This window comes from Lycorma delicatula, chromosome 2, assembly GCF_047948215.1.
Source record: "Lycorma delicatula isolate Av1 chromosome 2, ASM4794821v1, whole genome shotgun sequence".
Taxonomy (NCBI): Eukaryota; Metazoa; Arthropoda; class Insecta; order Hemiptera; family Fulgoridae; genus Lycorma; species Lycorma delicatula.
The window spans coordinates 186912057-186939073 of record NC_134456.1 but is presented as its reverse complement, the minus strand read 5'-3'; the positions used below and the strand labels follow the sequence as shown (position 1 = coordinate 186939073).

Below are 27017 nucleotides of genomic sequence, written 5' to 3'. Positions count from 1 at the left end.
AAATAAGAAATTATGTTTTGTTAGATTTGATTCTACCCTTCGCTGTCTCATGTGCGTTTATTTTTAGTCTGAAATCATCATTAGAGAGAAGATAATTCGTCTCATACTGTATAAATTAAAATTATGCCAGAAATTCTTCTTCCATGTTCATTTCGTTGTTTGTTTATTCTCGTGTTTGTTGAATAATAACACGTGTATGAACAGAATTAGCGATGTTTCGTATTTTGAAATTCTACTTATTATTTTGTTTACTTTAAGTATTATTTATGTTGTAAATTATAAAGCGGTTTCAGTTTTTATCTTAGAAGTTTTATTCTTCGCATATTCATCAATTTGTGGCAGAAACGGGTCCTGTTGGAATGTTCATTCAGACTGTTGTAAGATGCTTTAGATATTTGACCCTGCGCTATACCTTAACCTAGATCTGGTAACAATAAATTTTCCTGTTTCAAGTCCGATAGTTGAACTTCCTTACTTCATTTATAAGGCGGCATGAATCATGTGATCTAACAAATCGTGAATATGTCTGCTAAATTTTTTTTAACCAGAATTATATATTTATAACAGAAGAAGTACATTTTAAAATTGGCCTTATGTCACTTGTTATAATTACTAAGCAGTGTACTGGCTTCTTGACAACTATATCAGTTGATATCTATTCATTACAAGTACCATCTTTTCATCGATCTCAGTCTCGCAATTAATGCACCTTTCGTGTATAAAATGCTTCAGAGTGTTAACAATACCTGAATAATTTGTGGAGTTTATATTTAAGTAATAAATAAAAACGTTAATTTTTTTCGATGAAAACCTATTAATTAAAAATTGAAATATTAATTTTTTTTATAATTAGTGTTGTACTCGTACTCTTAACTAGTCGCGTTGGTTTTTACTAGAAAAATATTTATTCCAAATTTTGTTCTAGTCGGTTTTGTTTCTTCTCACACGATTATAGATAAAGTTGTATGTATATTCAGACATTAATTTTTAAGGCGGGTAAAGGAATACTACAATTTATTAACAAAAATCAACACCGAATAATTTCATGATCGGTACATTGTTTCTTTCATTAACTTAAAACAGTCTTATTATTTTGAAAAATCTTGTGTTTTACTTTTTGATATTTTTAAATTATTCAATGTGGAGGGATTATGGTTTTTATTACTTAAAAAAAACAAGGAACATCTTATTTTTAACGAAGGTATTTTACTTTGTAGGTAATAATATTAAAGTAATGATAGTAATTCATTTTAAATATTAAATTTGAGATCATAGGAAATATTTTCCTTGTTTCAGTAAGCAGATCTGTGACAATCAATCTTTTTCTATAATCTATAAAATTCGTGGTTCCTTTCTGATTAATAATCTTATTTTCCAGATATTAAGAAACCGTTATAGCATAATCTAAGATCGTTCACCGAAAATTATCGAATTGTAAATATTCCAAAGTACGCATATTACTTTTCTAATTAAATCGTTAAATGACATTATTTACTGATACATTTATTTACTGTTAGGATTTAGAAGTGCTTTATCGTGCTTATGTAATATGAAACAAATTATAGAGAAATAAATAGAAAATTTAACAAGGAAACCCACATTGTTTTATAAAATTTTGTTGGCCTTCATTTCAGTGATCCAGAAGACTTTGATAATTTGATAAGTTGAGGCATAGTTATGCATCTGGTACAAATTGTAAGGGCTGGTTATGCAGATAAAAAATATGTTTGATAGAGAAACAAAAGAAGTTGCTAGTAGTTTACTAGAGAATTCGATTGGAATTTAATTTTTTTCTCTTCTTTTAACCCGATGAAAATTCTGGTTCTTCAGAAGTGGTTTATTGAGTTACCGTCTTATGGTTTTGACTTCGAGGAGAGAAATACCATTCTTTCGGTTTTATATTTGTAAACCACCAAGCTATTATACCTCATCATGTAGACAACGTAAGAACTGCAATATTTTATACTATAGGAAAGTAGATATGTATTATAAAATCGAGACAGTTTATTACTTCAAATCGAAGAAATAATTAAAATAACTTTGAAAAATAAAGTACGAAAATATTTTTTTTTAATTTCGTATAATATTTCGGTTTCTACTTGTTTGAATATGAGACCTTAAAAAATGTATAATGGCAGTCGTTATAGAATAAACGATCTTGTTTCCGAGATTCAAATACCTCAGGAACATTTTAGGTAGAACGCATAATATTGGTATTCGAAGGAATATAATGTATGTAGTCTGAACAGCTGTCACCGATAGTGGTTCACTCACATGATCGCATGAATCCAGAAAGGGTCTCTAACCAGTTAGTAAATTATAATCCTATTGGAAGAAGAGGTCGAGATCGCCCAAGATATAAGATGGAGTAAACAATTTATAGATATTAACGACCTAGTGGGTGTGATACCTATAGTATGATTCCTAGTGATATGAGTCGTAGAATGTATCATAATGGGTATGATACCTTTATGGAGTGGAAAAAGAAGAAACATTAGATTTATTCCGATGAATTGGAAAGAAATCCAGTTTAATCGCTATTATGGGAATTCCCTATTATTATTATTAGAATTATGGCTTTCGTTGCTAAAGGTCAAAGTAAATCTTTTGCAAAACATAGTCTGTTTTCGAGCCTTTTCTGATTATAAATTACTTTTCTACTACACACGTTGTCAATTAAAGGAAGTAGGATGTATTTTTTTAATTTTTATGATTAATGATGTAGAAATTTATAAGAAAACGATTTTTTTTACAGTTTTACTCTTTAGCAGCCTGAATGTTGCAAATAATTGCTTAATTTGTGGTTATTCTTAATTTGCAGATTTAGCTCTTTCGTTTAATATAAGCTGTTAATATTTTCAGAATCAAATTTATTTTATAAATAACATTAATATAAAAAAGGAAATAAATTAGAAAAACCTTCTAAAAAGTAAAAAATAAGAATTCAATCAAATTGAGTATTTTAAACAAAAAAATAATATATTAGCAAATATAAAAATGCATTATGAAATTCATATAAAAGGTAAAAAATAAATTATATAAATATCTAATAAATAAATGTAATAATTATTAAATTTAAAATTAAAAGTAATGAAAATATTTAGTTAAATAAAAGCGTGGCGCAGTTTTTATAATTTATTTACAAGACAACATTTATTTTTACAACAGTTAAATCTTCATTTTCATTTTCAATAACGACACGAGGAAGCGGAAAGGTCTGCTGGAATCTCTCCAGTTGAGACTGACTAGCTACAAGTAACAATCTGGTAAAAATCACCCACTCGCTTTCTTTGAACGTGTTCTCATATATTTGAAGTTCATCTTCGAATTCTGCTTGTAATCTAAGCCAAATTGAACGCACTCTTTCCGCTAAAAGTTTCATTTTAATTAATTATGAATTTTTATTTATGAATTCATAATTACGATTACAATTATAATAATGATAATAATTAATAATTTTTCAGATTACCGTCAGAATGTAATAACTTTGTGCAAGATTTCTAAATTTAATTTTTATTTAAAGGTCATCTCGGTGCAAATTTGAACCATCAAAGAATTAAAACTTGAGTTATTTTATTATAAATAAAGTATATACATATACTAAACAACCTCATTAAACAAAAAATGTATTTTAAAATAAAGCAAATGTCTATAAATACTAATTCGAAAACATTGTTATAAAACCATTACTATTTTTTTTTAATTATAATATTTTTCTGTACACATGCCAATTATTAATTTGATTTTATATTTTTAAGCGTATCGATTTTTTGTTTATTCGATCGAATGTACGATTGTTGCTAAAATGGTTTCAATAAACCGAAAAATAAAATTACAATTTTTCCGTTTTATTTAAATTTTTTTGTACATTAACGCAATTTTTTTATGTAGTCACATTTTGTTGTGTAGTTTTTAATAATATTTAATATTAATTAATTAATATTTTTATTAATATTGGAAAGTGTTCGATTTGGACACTTTCCTTTCGATATGGTCGTAAACTTTAAAAAAAAAGGGATGACAATTTATTAAAACAATAGGTCGTATTCAGGTAATCAGTTGTATAAAAAAGGTTAATGATATTGAAACTTGCTTGCGTGTTTACTGACAAAGCTGTGCTTAGCGCCTATCTCCTTGTTGCTATAGGCAACAAGAGAGTAACGTGTACTATCAACCTCAAACTGGCTTATACTTGACTATTTATTTAACGATTCTGCTTTAGGTGCCACGTATCGTCGTGCACAACACCGCATTGACATAAAGTTCGGAGGTTTAATTGATTTTATTTTTTATTTATATTCATATCTGTGTTGTTAAGTGTAGTTATATAATTGATAATAATAGGTAAGTTAATTGTAGTACATATTTCTCTATCAACTATTTCATTATTAAATATAATTTATAATTATTAATTTATTTACTTTTTTATTCTTCTTCAATATTGTCTGTTACTTCTTTTTAATTTTTATTTATTCTTTCTGTTACTGTACTGTAAGTAAAATTCATTGTGTGTCTTTATTTCAATGGTTGTAACAAAATAGCCTCATTTTTATGTTCAATATGTTTTTTATTCTGGATGTATTTTTTAAAATCAAAATTATTGTATACCGCAAAAATTTCTTATTTTAGTTAAATTAAACATTTTTATAGTTGGATTTTTGAAATTTGTTTTTTTTCCTGTTGATTTTATACATGAGCGCGCGCACATCTCTCTCTCTCTCTCTCTCTCTCTCTCTCTCTCTCTCTCTCTCTCTCTCTCTCTCTCTCTCTCTCTCTCTCTCTACATATATATATATATATATATTTACTCGAAGATTGTAATGCTTTAAAATAGGCTAGAAATCCATTTTTTAATTTGGAAATTAATTTTATTTAGCCTTAAATATATACCAGCTTCAAAAGTCTACAATACCAACAACTAAACTCCATCGATCATTGCATCCAGGATTGATGATAATTTTCTAACTCTATCAGGATTAGTAAAGGTGATTAATTTAATTCTAATCTGATCTGATTAAAATTAATACGACTGAATATTGATTTAAACCGGGATCAGACAGCGTCTCATGACAGCTGTATTAACAGACAATTTTTAATTCAAAAACCTAACGCAAAGGGAATGATGGGTAGTTTTCTCATCTCTGTTAGGTTAATAGTAGTATATATCGTGAAATAGAGGTTGTAAAACCTTTTCTTCATACATCAGCGTATAAACAAATCTCTTCTCCCTAAAGTAAACGCTGTTTTAATTTAATCCTTTATTTGACGATTTTAAATTTTTCTGTTCTTTTCTTTCTCTCTCTATCTCTCTCTCTTTCAAATCGTCAATTCTTTATCTTGTATTTATTTTAGTTTGGTTTATTTACTTTTAGGATTACTTATTATGTATCCCTATTTTATTTTAGTTATTTTACATTTATATTTTTTATTATTAATTGGTGATCAGTTTAAATTTTCTTGTTATTGTTTTATTTCTTTGCATCTCGCATGTTTTAAACTAATTTTTTGTATGAAAAAAAAAATATATAATGAGAAAGAATGTTATTTCTTTAAAAATTATTTTTTATATATATATATATTTTTTTTAAATTGTTAACTCTTTCGAATATATAAAAATTGTATCCTAATTATCTTAACAGAGAAAATCAATTTGATTATCATATTGTCAGATATGTAAATAAATTGAATAAAATTTCTCTTATTTATTAATTCATCTAATTGCTATCTCTCTTTTGGATGTTTTGATAATCTGTCTTAAGCGCCGAAGCGCTTAGTATTTTGATATTAAAGAAAATAATTACTTGTTTGAAACTGTAAAATATAAATAATAGTCATTGTGTTGTATAATTTTTAATTTGCAACTCATTTAAGTTATTTATTTTACAAAATGCTGGTCAAAATACAGATGCATTATTTAACTTTACTTTTGATTTTTTTTATGTTTACGAATTCATCCATCTACCTGTATTAGTATATACATTATAGTCTTGTTTTTAGAAAATACCTTGCGTAAAATTGTACTGAATTTTTAATATTCAACGTAGATTAATATATTTATATAAATGAAAGTCCTAAACTAACACAGTTGTAATTTTAGAATATCATTGTTTTGAATATGATTGCAGATCTGACTAAAATTTAAATCCGTTTAAAAACTAATATCTTTTCTGTTCTTTAAAATTATTTTTTTATTCGCCAACTAAGAACAAAGCATTCGATAGAATTGCTAGATTATAACAGTTAACTTCGATAAAGTGTTATTATTATTTCAGATTATGTATACATTGATGATAATCTTTTATTTTTGTTAAGGATAAGAAATTAGAAGTTTTATATGTGTCGTCTAAATGTATTAGTAGCGGCATTGTTCTATAGTTTTTGTTCAATCATTAATTATTTTATGTTTATAATGATAACTATTTGTGTAGCTTGTAGATTGTGACAAAACTATTGGTATTCGCTAAGTGCATTATTACGGGTACCGAATGACTTAATTAAAGAAAGTTATTTCTTTTCGTACAAAATTCATTATTTTTTTTATTTATTTGTATATTTACTTCCTTGTACGAATTAAAGAAGTATTGGGATCAAGAAAAATTTCGGTTTTCAGATTTCAACAGAAATAACCATTTTGACCATCCCTGAATCCAATTTGACTAGTTCGGCGTGAGTTCGTATATATCTCGCATAACTCAAAAACTATTAGCCGTAGGATGTTGAAATTTTGAGTTTAGGACTGTTGTATCTAGTTGTGCACCTTAATAGGCATACAAGGAAGTCATGTGGTGTCCACATCAGATTATTTTTAATAATGAACTTTTTTCAAATTCCTAAACTCTTAAGAGATTATTATGAACTCTTGTAAAAATGTTTTTAAGAAATATTTAAATAAAGCCCAATATTTTGAAACAACATATATTTTAACTAACAAAAGCTATTCAATAGAACAGTAAGAAGTATGTGAATTCTTTAAAGGGAAGATTTGCTACTAATAGTGTAAATAACAACTGTTTACCATACATTGTACAGTTCTTTAACGTATCTATTTATTAATTAACATTAACCCAACCATTATTTTAAGTGTTTACAATAGCTGACTGTTTTGTAAAGAGCTAGCTGCTGTTTGTATAGTCAGATAACTACTTTTAATCTCTTAAATGATTTATATGATTAAAAAAATTGTGTTTATGAACTATAAGAAAAAGTTAAATGTCGTGGCCATGTTTCCGTTTTACCGGTTACTTTCTATTATCCGAATGGAAATCTTAAGAAAGAATTTAAAAAATTGTTTACAAATATTTTTAATTTTATTTATTTATGTTGTCCCCCTGAACCCTTTTTTTGAAAAATATCTCCAATTAGTAAATCACAAACGTGAATTTTCATCATACGGTGTCGGAGCCTTGTGTGGAATTAAAAAAAAGACATTAAAGTAATTCGTTTACATGTATTAATTCTGTATGTATAATTAATTCGTATATATATATATATACACACACACACACAGAGAGAGAGAGAGAGAGAGAGAGAGAGAGAGAGAGAGAGAGAGAGAGAGAGAGAGAGAGAGAGAGCAATGAGCTTGATATGTTTAATAATTAAAAAATCGAGGGCGGTCTAATTCTTTAATCCTTTTTCGTTCGTGTACAAATTTAATTTCATAAAAAAAAAAATTGTCTGCAATAGAACGAAAAAAAATTGAAGAAAGGTTCGTTTCTTTAACGTGGCTTGACGTTTTCCTTTCAAAGCACACGTCTTGACGTGGGAAAAAGACACACGCGCACGTTTATGTGAGTGTGTGTTTTGTATGTGTGTTATTCAGAATTAATTTTTATTTCTCTAAGGTAGTAAATTTTGTTAATTGAAATTTAATAGATATGACGGGTTTTATATCTTTTTCGAGGAACCTGTAATTTAAATGACAATCTACGATATTTTACCTTTAATTTCTCGCTGCTTTAATTATCGCTGTCGTTGAATGTAATGAAAACTTTATTTTCCTTTTCTTTTTTTAGATTTATGTTAGGTCTAGATGCAGTTATTTAAAGGTTATTATGGTTTACTTTAATTTTTATTTTTCTTTCTTTAATCTTTGATTATTATTTATTTGAATTTAGCTCTTAATTATATGCATATCGCCCGTCACTCTCATAAATTGAGCTAAGTCGTAACAAAGTAAATGTACTGGAAAGTGTATCTAGAAACAGATTTTGGGTTTCATTTACTTACAATAAGTAAGATTACTGTTCGTTTCATTTGACTCTGGTAAGTAAGAATTGCTATACAAAGTATTTTTAAGTTATAGGTAAGATAACTAGTAATAAGTAAGATAATTTATTTACGCTTAGTAAATAAGTCTTACTTATCTTACTTATTTACTTATTAAGAATAAATTCGTATTCTTATTAAGAATTTATAGTCCTTTTTTATCGCAATATAATCATGAAATAAGGTAATGATATAACAGTTGTTTTAAAGTATCATATTCATGTACCGGTCGCGTTGTAGCCGTGCGGGAGTTCTCTCTTGTAAAATAATTTCATTGCTAACATAAGTACTTAAATAATTAATTATGATATAGCTACAAAATGTTAACCACCGTATTGATTCGAAACCACAATTCGATGGTCTTCTTTCTAATTATCGGACTTTAACTATGTCTTAAAAACCTATCAAAATGTTTTATTTTAAATAGACGACACAATTTTTTATATAGAAATATATCTTATGTGTTTGTCTTGTTAATAAACAACTTTGTCTGTGTACATTTAAAAAAAAAAAAGCTTAATGTTTGGTAAAAGTCAAATAAAGCTTCGGAAAATGTTTTATTTACCACTTCGTATTTTCATCTCGTTCTGTTTGGTATATATAGAAGTTGACATTCTCAAAAAGAAAAAAATATTAAATAAATTTGAATTTCCTCTAGCTGATGTCACACCACGATTCAAAAATTCTTAACAGCCCCGGACGAAGGAATGAAAGAGTATGGAATGAAAATAAATATAGGAAAACTAAAGTAATTGAAGTAAATAACAAAGATGATTTAATGGTAAGGAAGAATAGAAAAAAATAAAACGTTGCAGATATTTGGGTATTATGGTGACAGAGGACTTGAAGAGTACAATGGAAATAAAAGGAAGGATAGCCGTGAAAAAGGAAGCTTTCAGTAAGAAGAGAAAAAATCAGAAGAGAAAAATCAGACTTTTACTTCGTAGTAAAAGTCTGATTTTAGAGTTAAGGAAGAGGTTAACCAAATGCTAAGGAGTGTCTTATATGGAAGTGAAGCATGGTCTGTGAGAAAGAGAAAAGGAATTAAATTGAGGCTTTTGGGATGTGAGTATGGAGAAAGTAAGATCGACGAATAAAGTGAGAAATGAAAAAGTAATGAACAGGATTGCAGAACAAAGGGGACTTATGCGGGAAGTATTTTACAATAAATGTAACTGGTAGGACATGTGATTAGAGGAATTGGAATCTTGAGAACTGCATTGAAAGGGTTAGTATTGGAAGAAGAAAGAAACCAAAGAAGAAGAAGGCTGACGTTAATAGATGAGGTAAGGATTAAAAACTACAAGGGGACGAAGTAGAAAGCTTGGGACAGAAGTAGATGGAGACAGCGATGGGACCTGCTGCCACGTAGAACATCAGATAATGATTCTGGTGAATACGAATTCTATTCTATGGACGCTAGTGGAATTAAATTAAAATTCAAAAAGCGAATATATAAAGATGAATTAAGTTTTTGTAAATTCAAGTAAAAATTTTCATTAAAAATTTAATTTAAAAAAACGAGTAGACGAAGTAATCCCTTTGTAGAAGAAATCCGATTCCAAGGAACAAAATAGGTGAGAAACCTGTTCCTTGATATAAATAAAAGGAGTGTCTGATAACGGTGTTTAATAACAATTATTTCCGTCACGTAAGATTAAGCGTATCTTTGATAAGTTACACCTTATGATGGAAAAAATTAAGTGTAGCTACAACTTAAGATATAACTCTTTAAAGACTAGCTTTTATAGTTAGGGAATATAAAAGCTTGTATAGTTAAGGAGCTCTTCCCTAAATATTTATAGTTAGGGAATGCGGTAACTGTACTGTATTACTTTTTCTTTTAATTTATCCATCTAATTTTTTTTAAATTTTACGTGAAAATACTTTGAATAGCAGACTGCCTTTAGGTTCTCTATCATTCTTTAACGGCCTTATACTAGTTATAATGATATGAAAAAAAATTATAAATATCTTCATATCGCCTTTGTGACCGTGTAATTTTTCTAAATATGTTTGTAATGAACCACTCTTTCTTCTTATTATTTATTAAAACTCTTAAATCACCTCCGTGTATGAATACGATTTACATTAAAGACTTTCCGCTGTTAAGGAATAGTAAAGAGAAAGATTAGTCTTCATTTAGAAGATGTATGATCCAGTTTGTTTGTAAATTTTTAAATAAATAAAAGATTAAAATTGCTGCAGAGGCAGATACATTTTAACCAAGCAGGCATTATTCAGTTGTGCAATACTGCACGTGTCAGCAGCCTACACAATTTTTTAGGTTAAAAATAACACCGCTACAAATTTTATATTAGAATTTTTTTTCCCGTTAAATTACATATAATTCTTTTGAAGCTTTTTCATACTCTTTAAACAGTTCCGCTACATTTTAAATCCTCAAGAAATAGTTGCTGGTTATTTTAGAATGGTCCTTAGATTTAAGAATGTGTAGGAATATATCTGCGTATCGATCTATCTACAAAAATTACAAGCTACAGATTCTATTAACGTCTAGAACCTTAATTTCTCTCAAAATCTGCGCACCGGTAATGAAATATTTATAAAATTATCAAATTAATTTTTGCGGAATTTGCAGCTAATCAAATTTTTTAATGTAATTCATACACATAAAAAAAAACACTATCTAAAACTTTTGTACTTACGACCATGTTTATACAAAATTGAATTCCACAAGTTTAATCGATGGAAAAATATAACAAAAACGTGTGTACCGGTATTTATTTTCTTTATAAAAAAAAGTGGACTTTTTGTGAATTATATTAATGTCATAACCGTAACCTGATGTGATTAAAAAGTCACTTCCAAAATCTATGTAATTATCCTTAAGAATAAAATGAAATCCATACCAGACTTGAGAAGGCGAAGAGTGAAGTCGTTTCCCGTCGCCTTTTTCGCTGAAGTAAATGTACGAAACGTATCATGCTGAGCCTATTGAAATCAAAATAAGATTCAACCGAACAAGGGCAACTACATTCTGTTCACCATAAGGATTGGCTGTATAGTGAACATCATTAACCTTACCGAAAACGACTCTGATTATAGTTTCGTGTACCTAAGACGTTTATATGGCGTTAAAAAATTCAGGGAGAGATGATTTAAAGCAATAGGTTAATGAACCCCGTTCAGTAGTGAATTAACGCGTTGTATATACTTTTTTATTCTTCGAACTACACTATCTAGTGTAATGTTCAGTTATTTTCAATGACGGGCGTGACATAATATTTAATAAAACGAGTTCTTCATTGCGTAGCCTATACAATATGATAAGATTGTAACATTTTATTTATTTAAAATGTCATTACATATTCATTTCCGAAACGTGCTTTTAAATCTATTTATTGCGACTGAAATAAAACTCTTTTCCCGTTTCAATAGAAATTTGCAGTTTACAATTTAAGGAAAAGCTTTAGAAGTGTTCTGAATAAAGTTTTGCTTTTATTTTATTTAGTTAAATGATTTTTTAATTTTACACATGTTATTAATTTGTATTACTGCAGTGATTGAATAACATACGGATGTCGCGTTTATACAGTGGTTGCGTACGCATGCTTCTGTGTATTTTAGTTAGATAAATACTGTTAAGAGGGTGTTTGACGTCACCGAATTGATCGTAGCACGTTATCTGTGCTCATCCTACTACCCTGGTAACAGATGAGAGGCGCCCCCTCTCAAATATAGACGTCAATGTCTCTAGGGTGTAGTTGATGCCCGTCATCCCCGCTTATCTTTTCGTATCCTATATTTAACCCATTTGTAAATTTAACCTTCACGTATTGTCACATATAGATTTTAATTTTAAACATTTTAAATATTATTTGTAATTATTTTATTCTTTTGATATCAGCTCTGAAGTATTTTATTAACAATTATCCCCAAATATGTTTTTTCTATACTATATTATGAAAAACTTTACATTAATATTTGAAGGTAACGATAAATTAAAAAAACCATGGGCCAAATTTCTAACATTCTTTCACAGATATCACACTCATCGAATTACGTAGGCTACGTTATCTTTACACACCTCAGCCTAAGATGAATGGAGGAGAGAACTGTAAACCGGGTCGAAGACCCGGTTCATTTGATAAGACCCAGAATCACTCAATTATATAAATAAGTGTCTTGATCGTCAATATATGTATCGAAAATTGAAATTGGTACTGTATTTAAAATAAAATATTTTCCACAGTATTGTAGTCTAAATTGGATAAACGGGACCCGATTTCAAAAATGTAAGAACAGATAAAAGCTTACATTATCGATTTCCAATCATCTGTTAGAGAAAAATCACAAATACACGCACATTAACATAACCTTAATATTCATCGATTGCCTAATCGCCAAAAAATTCACATCATTATTTATTTTAAGAATATGACAGAATACAAACAGATGTACAGAATGGACAGGCATCAGTTCAAATTTAACCTTTTTTCTACAACATAGGAAATAACTGATGCCTGTGTGAGAATAACAGTACCAGGTCAATGAAAGGATTATGACACGGGTTATGCGTTTTTATAACTATTTTATAAATTTGGTTTGGTTTGTCGCTTTGAAAAATTTACAATTTTACAAAAAAATATGTTTACTCGATTACCTTATAAAAACATAATTTGTTTTAGTGTTTTAATAATTATTATTTTTTATAGAGTCAGCCGTTTACAGTTGAATATTTTGATATGCTGTTTGGCTTTTTTAATAAAGTCAAAAAACTTTACAGAGTCAAAGAAACGCATTAGATTTATAACCATCGATGATGATGAAATATCAAAACTCATAATAATATAAAATCATAAATAATGTTTTTACTTTGATATTTTAAATAACATAATAATGGTAGGAGTTAAAATTTAAAAACAGAAGAGTACATACGAAAAGTCCTAAAATCCAGTGGATCTCTACTGAATTCATTTATCGAAAGATTTAACTGTTTTTTATCATGAAACAAAAGGAAGAAGAATAAATGATTTTCTAACCAACAAATGAAGGACATTATAAATTCGATATTTAGTTTTTTAAAGATTCATATATATATATATATATATATATATATAGAGAGAGAGAGAGTGAGAGAGAGAGAGAGAGAGAGAGCGAGAGAGTTGACTTACACCTAGTGTCGTTCATAGAATGTAGAATAGAATTTTGACAATTGTTATTATTATTATTCAAAACTAAAGATCGTAAAATTAGTACCAATTTTTTTTCAGTACCAATTTCGAACTAATTCTTTGAAGAATTTTGGTAGATTCAGTTTTAGTTTACTATTATTAGTTACCTACTAAAATGAATTGTCATATATCATCAGTTTATCTATCATAGCTCTATTAAATCTACCGCCCGCCATTTTTTTTCCATCTATTCTTCAACGTATCCCCTGATTAAGATAAATGGTGTGATTCTTATTTCATTAAACTCGTTGCTGCCTTCTTCAATTTCTGGAATTTATACAAAAGATAAAATATACCTCAAAAAACGTCATTCTTCTTTTTGAGTAGTCGAATATAAAGTTTATTATTAATAAATGTATAATTGGGAATGAAAAATACATACAAAAATATTAATCTTATTTTTTTAATATTATATTTAGAATCTCTTTTACATTCCACGTTTATGTAATTATTTCTTATTATATTGTATGAATAAATGTACGTCTCAGTTGCTTTTAAACTTCCAGAATTTGGTTTTTGTACATCGATATTTCTTAATTTTGAAGAGAATGGTTTTTTCCCGCCCTGTTTAATTAGTTATAATTTTGGACTCTTAAAAAAAAACATCAAATAATTTATGTTCACTACTTAAGGATATGTATTCATATTTTTTAAAATTAGTCATTATATTGTTTGTGAAGAATTAATTACCTGATCTATTTTATAGTGTTTTTTAATCAATAGTTAATTAATGTTCCTTCGAATAATCATTAATAATTAATAACTCTATTGTATTTTATTACAACGGCTTCACCACGTGCAGTGTAAGATTAAAATTTAACGAAGCTTGTATTAATTTTTTTTATGGATTTAAATAGCATTTAAATTCACTATAATTAATTATAAGATAATTTTTATTGTTAATTTTACAGAGTATGATATGGTTATTTACTTCTTTTTGATTTTCAAACGGACCTTAAAATGCAATTTCCCTTTCTTCTTTATGGAAGGAAAAATATTTATGAAAATTCTCGCTTTTATCATTTTCATTAAATAAGCATTTTGCATAGTTATGACTATGCAAATTATATTAAATTAATTTTTTTTCCTAATGTGTACGTTGCAAGATGTTCAACCAGTGAACAATAAGCAACCCCCTCCCTCACGCCCAATAAGATGAGGATGATATGTGTGACATGTAAATGAGGTGTAGTCTTTTACAGACTCAGGCGGACCATTCCTGAGACTTGTGGGGTTAATTGAAGCGAAACTACTAAAGTACACTGGTATCCACCGTATAGTATTCAAATCCGTATAAAAGCGACTAAATTTTACTGGAGTTCTAGTTTACTCAAAACCTTCAAATATGAAAATCAACTGTTGAACAACTGATTTGCGACGAGTTAACCACTAGACTAGACTAGAATTTTTTTGTTAATTGAAAAAAAAAGTATTTTTATTTTACTTGGGAAATTGTAAAAGTTTTTTTAGAATTTACATCTCTACCTTAAACGTTTTTCGGTGTAACTTGATCGTTTGAAATCGTATTCAAAGAAATACCAGGATCAATTCATTTTCAATAAACTCTTAAAATTTATTTAATAAAATATAACTCTATGGAACTCAGAATTTTCAAGATAAATAATGATTTAAACATTTAAATAGTCCCTATTAAAATTTTAAAAGATAGAATCGTTTATATTTTTTTTTTTTTTAGAGAATGTTGGTAAAAATATGTTTATCGATTATTATTAAAATATCGGACCATATTTTGGTTATAAATAATTATTAAAACACACAAAAATACAGTAAAATGGATAACGAATTCTGAAATCAGTATACGAAATTTAAGTATTTCTTCAAGGGATGGAGATATCTCGTTTTATTTTAATCTCTTAACCGAGAGTGAAATCGAAAAATAGTTTTGTACTTCTGTACGCCTATTGTACCTCGACCGTGTTCAACGGTTTCAATTTACACATTGTGTATTATAAATGGCTCTTTTCCAGAAAAACAGTGCTTATTCCTCTTCATAAAATTACGAAAATCAGAAAATATCTGACCATAGGTTATCGAGACCTCCTCCCACATAATAAAGATGCTTTTAGTCATTTCCTTTTAAGATTTATAATATTCCACAGATGTCTTCAATTGCCGAAGAAATTGTTCTGGTACATTGTCTTGATAACTGCATTCGGGAAAAGAAATGTGAATAATTCGGATGTAACTACTCTATTACCATTATCATGTTTTTCTTTCGGATCATTGGAACCCGAGGTAATTTTAAGGACATAAAAACGCGTGAAGTGGTTAACAGCGGTTTATGTCACTCTCAGCGAGACATTGACTGACATTTTCAGAAGCGATGGAAGACGGTATTATGACCACAGTCGGCGCTTAGATGTGTAACACTAAAGAAAATTATATCTATGTAGATGTGATATGCAATGTTACAATAAAAATTTTCACGACATGGCTGTAGTTTAGTAGGCGCACATCACTATATGTATTAAATTCATTCATTAACTCAGTAGTTTCCAAACTTTTCCCAGTCGCGGCGTCCTTTTTCAATTCATTTTTCCATAGCGCCCTACCTTAAGTAAAAGTATGACTACTCGTAAGTAAGAGATAAAAATAAATAAAACTCTTGTATCTTCATTATTTTTTTACTTTATTAGCATTAAATTAATAATAATAAATGTTTTGGTTCAATGAATTATGAAGCTTTTGCAATATTTCGCGACACCTCGCAGCGCACAGTTTGGGAATCACTGCATTAATCCATTAACAGGGGTGAGAAGGACAGATGTGAATAAAAACATTTACATCTTAAGTCAACTCCTCTTATTAAACGGTATTTTATACTTCTTAACTCCTTATTTTTCTACCTCCTGGTCACGTATGCGCATTTGGAGTCTCACTGTTGCTTGCTATTCTATAATAATAATAACCAATATTCTATATATTAGATAATGCCATATGTATAGCAATTCAACACCTATATTCGTTACTGTCATAATATAATATCGGCTGTTGTTGGAGTCTAATATAATTATTTATATTAACAAGGTAATTATAAAATGTAACCTCAAGTAATTTGGACTATCGATCGACAGCCTCTTGGCTAAGATCAAAGATCAAACTGTAGTCGTTCATGCATTCAGTAAAAGAAACGAAAAGGGAGTTAATGATAAGTACTGATGATATACTAATTTATTGTGTGCTATTTTTTTCCTTATTCTGCGTTTGTTATCAAATGGAGTAGATTATATGCTTAAAATTTTCTCCTCGAATCGATTGGTGGCAATGTAAATGTATTTAGTTATAACTCTCCATTCTCACTTTTTGTTACCTGATAATCTTTTATTTTTGTAATGACGTGGAAGTAAAAATATTATACTCATTTGAAATATTGTTATTGACGATTAATATGATAGAAATTTTACTTTAGATCGAGAATATTTGCGAAGTGGATAAGTATGTTGATTTGCTTTGCAGTTTTAATTAAAATTTACGAATATATCGAGCAAATTGAATCGATTTGATTTTGTAGATTTACATTTTTATTCGAGTTTTTACCTCTTCCATTAGTAAAGAGTCGCTGGCTGCATAAAATTTATGATTTTCTTAAATATTTATTTATCCTTTGACGTATGTATAACGTGAAAGAGTATTAAAATTAAAATGATTGACAGTTTTATGTTACTTATTATCTCGACGAAAAGTAGGTTGACTCGTTAAACGTGTATACTTGTACGCGCATAATCATTAGTGATCCGTTCTTTATTGTGACATATGTTTCACTCAGACCATATATAATTATAATACATTAAATAATCTAACCCTCATACGTGTATGAATACGTATAAATTATTCTGATGTATATGTGAATGCAGTAGAATATGTAATGAGTAATAGCTGCGATCCTGCTTGATAGTTCGCCATTTCAGTTTCACGATAATGTGGAAGATACAGTAGTAATGTTAGTCCTGTATACATAATATGTGTAATTTATCTGTATTTAGCTGTTTTAAAATGCGGGTTCAATGAAATCGTTCGTCGTTATACTGAATTAACATTTCCTATCAAAATATTACTAAAAATAACTCTTATTTTAACTCCTTACACGTACGTTTGTCACGTTGTCTGATGTATTTCATTTAAAAGTGCAATATTTAAGTTTTCCTTTATTAGATTAATCCCGTTTTATTTGACCGTTTAGCATTTCCCCTGTTTATTTTTTAATCTTTATTTCTCAATAATTTGGATAAATAAGTAAAATAAGCTATATCTTACGAACGAAAAAGGGTACTGAATAGCTTTAGAACAAGCTTTTTTCTTTCGTAAAGAATTATACGGTATCATTTTTGTTAGTTGCCTCTACGGGAAATTATGTTTTTCGTTACTGATAGACAAAAAAAGAATGCTCATGAATTTTCAAGAAATCAATTTTACTCAGCCGTTTTATTGTTATTAGTAATATCCTGTAATAACCACCCTGATTAGATCTTCATGTAACTACGTAGTTCTTGTCTTGGATTTTGTATCTTAATTTTAGTAAAGTGAAATATTATTTAATTGCTGTAGAAACTTCGTAAAAGTCATTAAGTCTTTGTAGGCAGATGAGTTTAATGGTTCTAATATACAAAAGAAGTAAGCAAAATAAGCTTTGATATAAAAGATGTTTTTTGAGTGAATGAGTTTAATTTTTGGGTATAATATTATCCATTTATGGACTACAGAAGCCCAATTTTGTGTAATTTCAACGAATTAATTCAAAGATATATATTTTAGTCAACGATAGGTAAATTTCAGAGTAGCGTATTGAAAATATTATGTTATTAATTATTTTACCGTTAAATAGGATTATGAAAGTTGAAGAATGTTTTGGTTTTATCGTTATTATATTTTATTTCATTTATAAAAATATAACTTTTGTCGTATCACTAGAATATTTGCGTAAAATATTAACAGTTTCGACATCAATCATTTTTCCATAACATTGACTTAATAACATTTTTTCCTAATCTCCATCGAAAAAGATCATTCAATTACAACTTGTGAGTTCCCAGTGTCCAATAACCTATTTGCACATGACCCGTAACATACCTATCCTCAAGGATACCTAAATTACAAAAACCTAAATTACATCAATGTAATTTAGGTTTTGTGTCGCCTCCTAAGCGCTATTATTAACCGGATCACCTGACTACCATTTAATGGAAAAATCCGTTAATACCAAATCTGATGTTTACATCGCCAGTTTTCACATGCTGTCAATATCATGAACTGGACTGCCGAAACAAGTGCTGTTCACCCACTAGTAGTATTTCAGGTGCAAATCAAAATCCACCACCAGAATCCCTCCTGAAGACATCCGAATCTACTACTCCCCATATAGATGTGCGTATCCGATAGAAACAAAATTTTTCGGGTCAGGCGTGGCGTGGTCTATAGCCTATTTAATGTTTTGAGAGCGGCTAATTTTTCCATATATGTATTCACAGACTCCACCCGATTTACCACGTGAAATGAGAAAGCAACCAGCCACGAGTATCTTAACCGGCCTGCGGCCGTTGACCACTCTTACGGCGTTTTGGTAGGGTGGATGCGTGATGAGATAACTGGCCAAACTGAGAACAGTTTCGGATTTGCAAATCGCAAATAATTTTAGTCGTAAATCCACACCTCTATTTAATACAATATTGATGATGATCTATTTTATTACGCATCTGTGGAAAAATTACGGCGTTCTGATAGGTCTTACTCCTTGTCAGCGTGAAATAGAGAACTCACCTTCAAACTATCAAGTCTCTTTCTAACTAAGTAGTAGTCTCTTTCTAACTCCTGGCTAATAAAACTAAATTAATTTCTTACTTACTTCTTCTAGGTCTTACTTAAATTCAAATAGATGTTATAAAATATATAAACAGGTCGAGTATTCTCAACAGATATGATATTTCCATTTCCTTTTTTCAGATTAAATCTGTTATTTTTGAAAAACTTTTAACGACTTAGGATCCTTTTACTCGCAGCATTTTATTTACAACTAATAATCGTAAATCTTTTATGACTAAGCTACGAAATAAAATAATTACTTTTTTAAATTTTACTTATTCACTATTGCTGTAGGGATTAAATAAAAATTTGTTTATTATATACTCATCGCACATATTATATTAAGTAGAGGAGTGAATCTACGATTAAAATTACTACCGATGTGTAAATTCGAAAATGTTCTTTGTTTGGCTTGTTAGATGTAAGGAATCGTCGTGTTTGCTGCGTTATATAGCTTAGAAATGCTTATAGTATGTCACCAGTTCAGTTTTTCCTGAAGTCGTTGAATTTCCCTGAAATCGAGAAGTACAACTTCTTGATACAATGTTTGGAGGACCCAAGAGGTGCTAAGTCTAATGTGCTGGGTGAGATCCTCCCTAAGATCAGGGAACTAAAACCCATTGTTGAGGCCTTGGATCAAGGCTATGAAAGATTGGCTACTAAGCCTGAAGTAAGAAAGGTTGTGAAGGAGATAGTTTCGGCCCCTCCCATGGTTCCACAGGGCTACGCGGAGGTTCTGAAAGAGAGGCGGGAGGCTAGTCTATCCCGTAAGCAACCAGGGGTTGTGTTCGTCAACCTACAGGAGGGGGCAAATACTAAAACATCTAAGATGAAGGATGAATTTCAGGCCGTCCTTCGACATAAGAGGCAGAACCTGAGAATTCGTAATGTTAGAGAAACGAAGAAGGGTTTAGTCGTCATTGCTAACGATAAAGAAACTGTGCGGGTCATCTCTGAATACTTTAAAGTCGGAAAGTCCGACATGAAATTTGACCCTAAAGGCAAGAGGCGTCCTAAAATGCTTGTTTATGATATAGATTGACGGCTGTCTGAGGAAGAATTAACGGGACTCATTAGGGAGCAAAATACTCAGATGGATGAGGCTACATTCAAGTCTGAATATCGATTATTATATAAATCGGGTATGCACGAGGCAGAGCGCTATCATGGGAATTTGAGGTTAGTCCTAAACTTTCCGGTAGCTTCACTGTGGAGGACAGGTTGTTTGTAGACTTATCTTCGTGTAAGGTTACGTAGTATTTAGATGTTCAGCGCTGTTTTAAGTGCTGCAGGTTTGGTAACAGGGCTAAGTTCTATGAACATCCTGCAGTTTGCGCTCATTATGGTGATGAAGGACACATGCGTGAGAAGTGTCCAAAGAAGACGTAGGGTCCGACTTGTATTAATTGCAAACGTCTTCGGAAGGATCATAAGCACTCTGTGAACAGTAAAGATTGTGGGTGTCATCAGAGAGCTCTCGAAATGTACTATTATTCTATTTCATTAAATGATTAGATTTGGTCAGTTGAATGCTCAGGGTGCTTACATTGCTCAGGTTGAGTTTTGCGATTGCATTACGTAGAGGTTAGGATGTTGTTTTGTTGCAGCATCCATATAGTGTTTCCGGTGATCTGCCAGGTTTTTCTCGTTGGAAAAGGTTCTATTGTGGTTCTGAAAGCGTGTTCGCTGTTTTGTGCAGAAGGGAACTTGATTGTGTCTTTATTTGACAGCTGTCGGATAATCATCGTCGTTGTCCGTGTGGATGTTGAGAACTTGCATCTGTATGTTGCTAGTTCATATTTCCAGTATAGAGATCCTGCTGATCGTCATCTTGAGGTCTGGGATAAAATCCTTCGATTCTCTGGCAATGGTCCAATCCTTATAGGTGAATGCTAAGTCACTCTTGTGGCATAGCGGTTTCACCGATGTTGGCGGTGAATTAGTAGAGGACTTTTTGGCCCAGCATGATCTACGGGTATATAACGTACCTGGTGAGTTGCCCACCTACGTAGGTATGATAGATGGGCGTCGATTGTTTGATGGAACGAACATCGATGTTACTGTTGGTAGGTTTATCCCTGCCAATGTTTTTAATTGGAAGGTAGTTGATAATTACTCGAGCGATCATCCATTGATTGTCTATGAGATTGCTGGTGGCTTGAATGAACGCTACCGATGTAACGTTCCGGTTCTGCAGGATAGTTTCTGCAAAGGCATGCGGACTGGAAGAAATGTTTGATTTACTTTCGACCAGGCTTCGAGTTTTAAATCGGAGTCTGGATGTCTTGGATTTGGAAGATCTGGCAGTTGGTTTGTCGGCGGCTTTTCTTGATGCCGCTGAGTGTTCAATTCCCCAAAGTCCCGGTCGAGAGAGGATTGCATCATGGTGGAATAGGGAGCTGTCCGGCATGAAAAAAGCGGTTTGTCGCTTGTGGAAAACTTCTCAACGTGAGGGTGATCCGGGACGACGGGCCGTCCTTGTTGCTGAATACAGGACCCTGAGGTGTCATTTTCATAAATTCCGGACTGCGAAAAGTGACTCCTGACGTTCCTTTGTTCATGAGCAGGGGAACTGAGATCCCTGGGGCGTAGTATATAGGGTCCTGGGATACAAACGACGAAAAGACGTTCTTCTATCTGCTTTCCCAACCAGGTTTGGTGTAATTTCTGATACTGAGATTTCAGACAAATTACTAGACGATTTACTGCCTAATGATAGTGAAGCTGAAGAGACCACATATCATCTGCGGATGCGGCGAGAGGTCGCTTAGTTCCGCGGGGGTACAGTGTCCTTGAAGATCACCGAGGCTGAGGTGCGTCATGCTATAGTTTAGGTAGGGGTAAGGCCCCAGGCTTTGATGGAATAACAGCGGAGCTTCTTGTTTGCTCGGTTGGGGTGAGTGTGAGAGTTGTCACACGTGTATTTAATAAATTGTTGTTTAGAGGATACTTCCCTGTGTGTTGGAAGAAGGGGGTTGTGAAATTGTTAAAGGTGGCGAAAAAGATCCCGCTGTTAGTTCGTTAGTTCTGACGTTACTTCCGGTTATTGGCAAGGTCTTTAAAAAGGTTCTGTTTCTGGGTATAAATGAGAGGTTAACCTCGCAAAGATTGTTGATGGAAAATCAGTACGGGTTTCGTCCCGGAAAGGGTATGGAGGACGCCATACTCCGTGTGATGAGTGTGGTAACAACCAGTGGAGCGGAATATGTCCTGGGGATTTTCCTGGATATTTCCGGAGCATTAGTAATCTATGGTGACCTGCTATTTGCCAACTCCAAAAAAGAGAATTTACTGTAAGTGAATTGCAAGTTATGCAAAGTTACTTCAGTCATCGGCAAGTGCTGCTCCGCGAGGGCGACCATGAGGTTGGCAAGATGCTGTCTAAGGGATGTCCCCAGGCCAGCGTTTTGGGTCCATTATTGGGGGTGGTGGAGTTTGATTCTCTCCTGCGGTTGAGGTTGCCCAGCGGGTGTTGAATTTTGGCTTATGCTGACGATGGGCTCCTGCTAGTCGAAGGAAGCTGGCGGAGGGAGGTTGAGCTCCGAACTCCTCGGGCTTGCAGGATGCTTGAACTGTGGGGTCATCAACACAAGATGAAGTTTAGCCTGGGAAAGACGATGATGATGCTCCTCAAAGGCCGTTTGACAGTGAGTCGGCGTGTCCGTGTTTCGATGCAGGCCAGCGTATAAACATGTTCAGGTTCAAAAGTACCTCGGGGTGTTTCTTGATGAGAAACTGCAATTTAAGAAGCACCTTCAATACGTCGCGGAGAGGGCCTGCAATGCCTTCTTCGGTATTCGACGTGTGGTCAGTCCTGATTGGGGTCTTAACTTTAAGACCATGAGCATTCTGTATAAAGGCGTGTGCAAGGCTATTATGCTGTACGCGGCGCCTGTTTGGGCGGTCAGGCTAAAATATAAAAGTTATCGGGTCATTTTATTAAGGGCTCAACGCCTAACATTGTTAACGGTAACAGGTGGTTACCGTATTATTTCACGGGAGGCATGGTGATTGCAGGCGTGAAACCGATAGACTTGATTGCGTCTGAGAAGCAGCAGCGGTATGTTGCTAAGAAGTTCGGTGAGTTGACTTCGGATAAAGTTCGAGAAATTGAACAACATGGCAATGCCTTATGGCAGGCCAGATGGGATGAGACAGATGGTGGGCGTTATACGCATGATCTCTCTCCAAATGTTGTTGGTTTGGGGGATGCCTCATGAGTGCACCCTAATAAGTATGTAACGCAATTTCTTTCCTGCCATGGTGCTTTTAGGGACAGACTGCAGCAATTTGGCCTGGTAGATTCTGGGGTGTGCCCTCAGTGTGGACAATTGGATGACACCTACGATGTTCTTTATGAGTGCTCGAAATACGAGTTGCGTACGGAGATCATCCGTCGGCTTGGTCTTATCGGGTTGGCGTTGGATCTCCGTGTAAACTGGAGTAGCCAGGCTAAATGGGAAATAGTGGAGAGTTTTGTAGTATAGTTAGCAAAGGAAAAGATTGCTGAGGGGATCTAGAGCTCTGCTTCGATTTTTCTTTTATTCTATTTTTATTGATGTTTTGTTTTATAAATTATGTTTTCGTTGTTCTTGTCCTTGTTTTGTTTGAATGTTACTGTGTTGTTATTGTTCCATGTTACGTACTTACACTCGCTGGTCGAACCAAATCCATTACTCTAAGAATAGCGTCCTCTGTGCCCTTGCCAGGGCGAAAACCATACTGGTCGTCCATCAGCATATGGTTAGAAGTCAACCTGCTATTAATGCGGAGGTATAAGACCTTCTCGAAAACCTTACCTACTATAGGCAAGAGCGTCAGAGGTCGGTAAGAAGAAGTTACAGTGGGGTCCTTGTTGCCACCTTTGAAGAGCAGTTTCAACTCACCACCTTTCCAAACGCTGGGAAATATCCAGCAAAAAGCATCTTATTAAAAATCCTAATCAGGGTAGACTGAATAGACATCCCAGCCCTGTATGGGAAGACACCCGCTTTGTGACACTACCGGTCGCCACCCCCCCTCCACCGTTCATAGCCCTGATGGGCTTTAACGGGAGTCTTCTTTCGCCCTCTAACTTTTAATATCTCAAAGTAATAAGCCAGGCCTCGTTGGGATGCCACCGATGTAAATGCCTCGGTAGACATTTGATTTTTAAACTCAGCTTTTGTCTTCCTTGTAGGCCTCGTCTGGACATCTAGAATGTCCTACATCATTGCCCTCTGAACTAGCTAACCGATTTCGCGGAAGCACGAACCCCGCGTTTAGTTCTACATTTACTGAGCCAATTCGTGTAAATGACTCATTCGAGGCAAATGCATAATAACATACCACTAAAAATGTTGTTCGCAAAAACGAAATTTAGTCCTAGTTCCCTAATGAATTCAACTTTAGTTCAAACCCCTGACTTGGAGACTGATTAGACGTCAAATTCAAGCATTTCATTCTGACAAAGGTTAATCTACAAACTAATGATAAGGAGAATGTGTAATAGTCGTATACATTTCTTCGCCTTCGTGATTTTTTAACTTGAGGTAATCGGTAAATATATTTCATATTGTTACAAAATGTAATATTTTTCTAAAAATGTGTTACAAATACCCTGATAGTTGTAAAAAATAAACGACTTACGTTTAGCGAATGGCGAAATAGTATTTATTGTATTAAGGTTTTTCCATATTAATCAATTATATAAGTTTTTACCAGATTTTGTTATGATATTATTTATAGAATTTAAAAAAAAGTCCTTTTAATGAAGATTTAGTCCACTAATAATAATTATATCTTATTTAATGTTTGTAATGTTTGGTTCGAATGTATAGTTCTTGCTAAAAATAAAAGGATCTTCAGCAACAAAGTGGTGTTGCGATTATTATTGAACTTCTTTGTACGAAATAAAGGAAGTATTATAACGGAAAATTTCGGTCTTCAGATTTAATCTCCTTTATTCTTTTTTTAACTTCTTTTTACTTCCTTTTTTTAACTTTTTTACTTCCTTACGAAGTAAAGGAAGTATTCTGACCACGAAACATTTCGGTTTTCATTTTTCAACGGAAATATCCATTTTGACCATCCTTGAACCCCCCATTTTGACTAGTTAGTTACGTACGTATGTACGTTATGTAAGTTTCTATCTCGCATAACTCAAAAACGATTAGCCGTAGCATGTTGAAATTTTGGATTTAGCACTGTTGTAACATCTAGTTGTGCACCTCCCTTTTTGATTGCAATCGAAATTAAATTAAAAATTTTAAATCATGAAATATTTGAATCTTTAGGCACATCGGTTCGAATCAAACTTCATTTCCTTTTGTTTTTAAATCTTTTTTTTATTTATTTATTTTTTAACTTTCCTTTTTTTTATTTAAATATATGGATTTAATAATTATTAACCCGTGATTGTAAAAAAACTTCTACGATAAATAATAATTCGTTGATAATAAAAAAAAATTATTAGTGAAATAAAATTAGAAGTAAAATAAAATAAAAATAATAGATTTGGTGAAACATCTAATCATTTAATATTAACGTAAAATTATAATTTAGAATTGTATTATTTCAGGATTTTCGTAGCAAATTCTTATAAAAGTTGTATATTTATGTAAAAAAAAAAATTATTTAATTATTTAACAGAAAAATAAAATACATTTTTGAATTGTATGCAATTTAAAGTGAATGTTGAAATTTTTTTTTCATTTGCACGTAATATGCACAAGATTTCTGGTGTGTCGTATAAATAAAAGTTAATAATAATTAAATTATTAATTTAGTGAACTCATGTATAGTAGTTAAAAATATTAATTTTGATCTTACGGTCTAGAATAATCAGTTTTTATTATTGGATTATTTGGTAAACATTTTATTTAAAGAGTAATCAAGGGACTTTTGCTCTAACCTAATATTTCGGGTAAGATTATTGATTTAATAATAGTATAAATATTTGATGTTGATAAAAACGAATATTTTAGCAATTGTGTAACTGTCCACTTTTATTAAAGAACTGGAGGATCGTTTCTCACTTTCAAATGAAATAACTTTAATGAAGTGCAGCAGAAATGTTTTTATGTAACTTAATAGACGTACAATGAAATCATGTGGTGCCACATCAGAATTTTTAAAGTTAGTTTGTTAAGAATGAAGTTTTTCGGTAATCAGTATTTACTGAATTTACGTAACTTTTACTAACTTTATGTTTTAGTGTTTTTTGTGTTTTTTAGAATAACTTTTAACTTGAAATGCTTTAAATAATTAGCTTTATCACTTTTTAAATGCTTTAAAATGATGAAAAGGGAGCGGATTAAATAAAAACGTATTTACTGTAATTGCATTTCAGTAACTTTAAGGCCTACTTTCTTTTTATAACCGTTCAACTGGTTTATTTATAACATTTACATTTACCAATTAGTTGTGCAACACACTAGCATATTATTTATAATGTAGTTTTATAATTTTGTTGATTTGAAGTATGAAAAAAAAAATTTGTGTAATAACATCAGGTGTGTTCGTATATAAAGTACTTGTAACATGCAATGTAATAAAGAAATACTATAAATTATAATCGGAAATGTTGAAATTTGATTGCAAATTTCTACGTGAGAGGTCAGTTAAAATAAAAAGTAATTTTAGTGTTATATATATTTTTTCTATTATTAAAACTCATTGTTGGCTGCACTATGCGATTTAAAAAAGTGGGTATTATGTATTTATTTATGCAGTGGTTATTTTTTTATTTTTTTTTTT

At 31.4% G+C, this 27017-nt stretch overlaps 1 protein-coding gene across 3 annotated transcripts in view; it reads left to right on the top strand.

Annotated features, from left to right (window-relative positions):
- mtgo (miles to go) overlaps positions 1-27017 on the top strand; it is a 570373-nt gene that overhangs the window by 69484 nt on the left and 473872 nt on the right. The window contains exon 1 of one of the 3 annotated variants that reach the window (XM_075356874.1): positions 4212-4344. The exons of the other annotated variants lie outside the window; for them this stretch is intronic. The gene's annotated coding sequence lies outside the window, so the exon portion shown is untranslated. Of the gene's footprint in view, positions 1-4211; positions 4345-27017 lie in introns of those variants that run through there. 3 annotated transcript variants of the gene reach the window in all.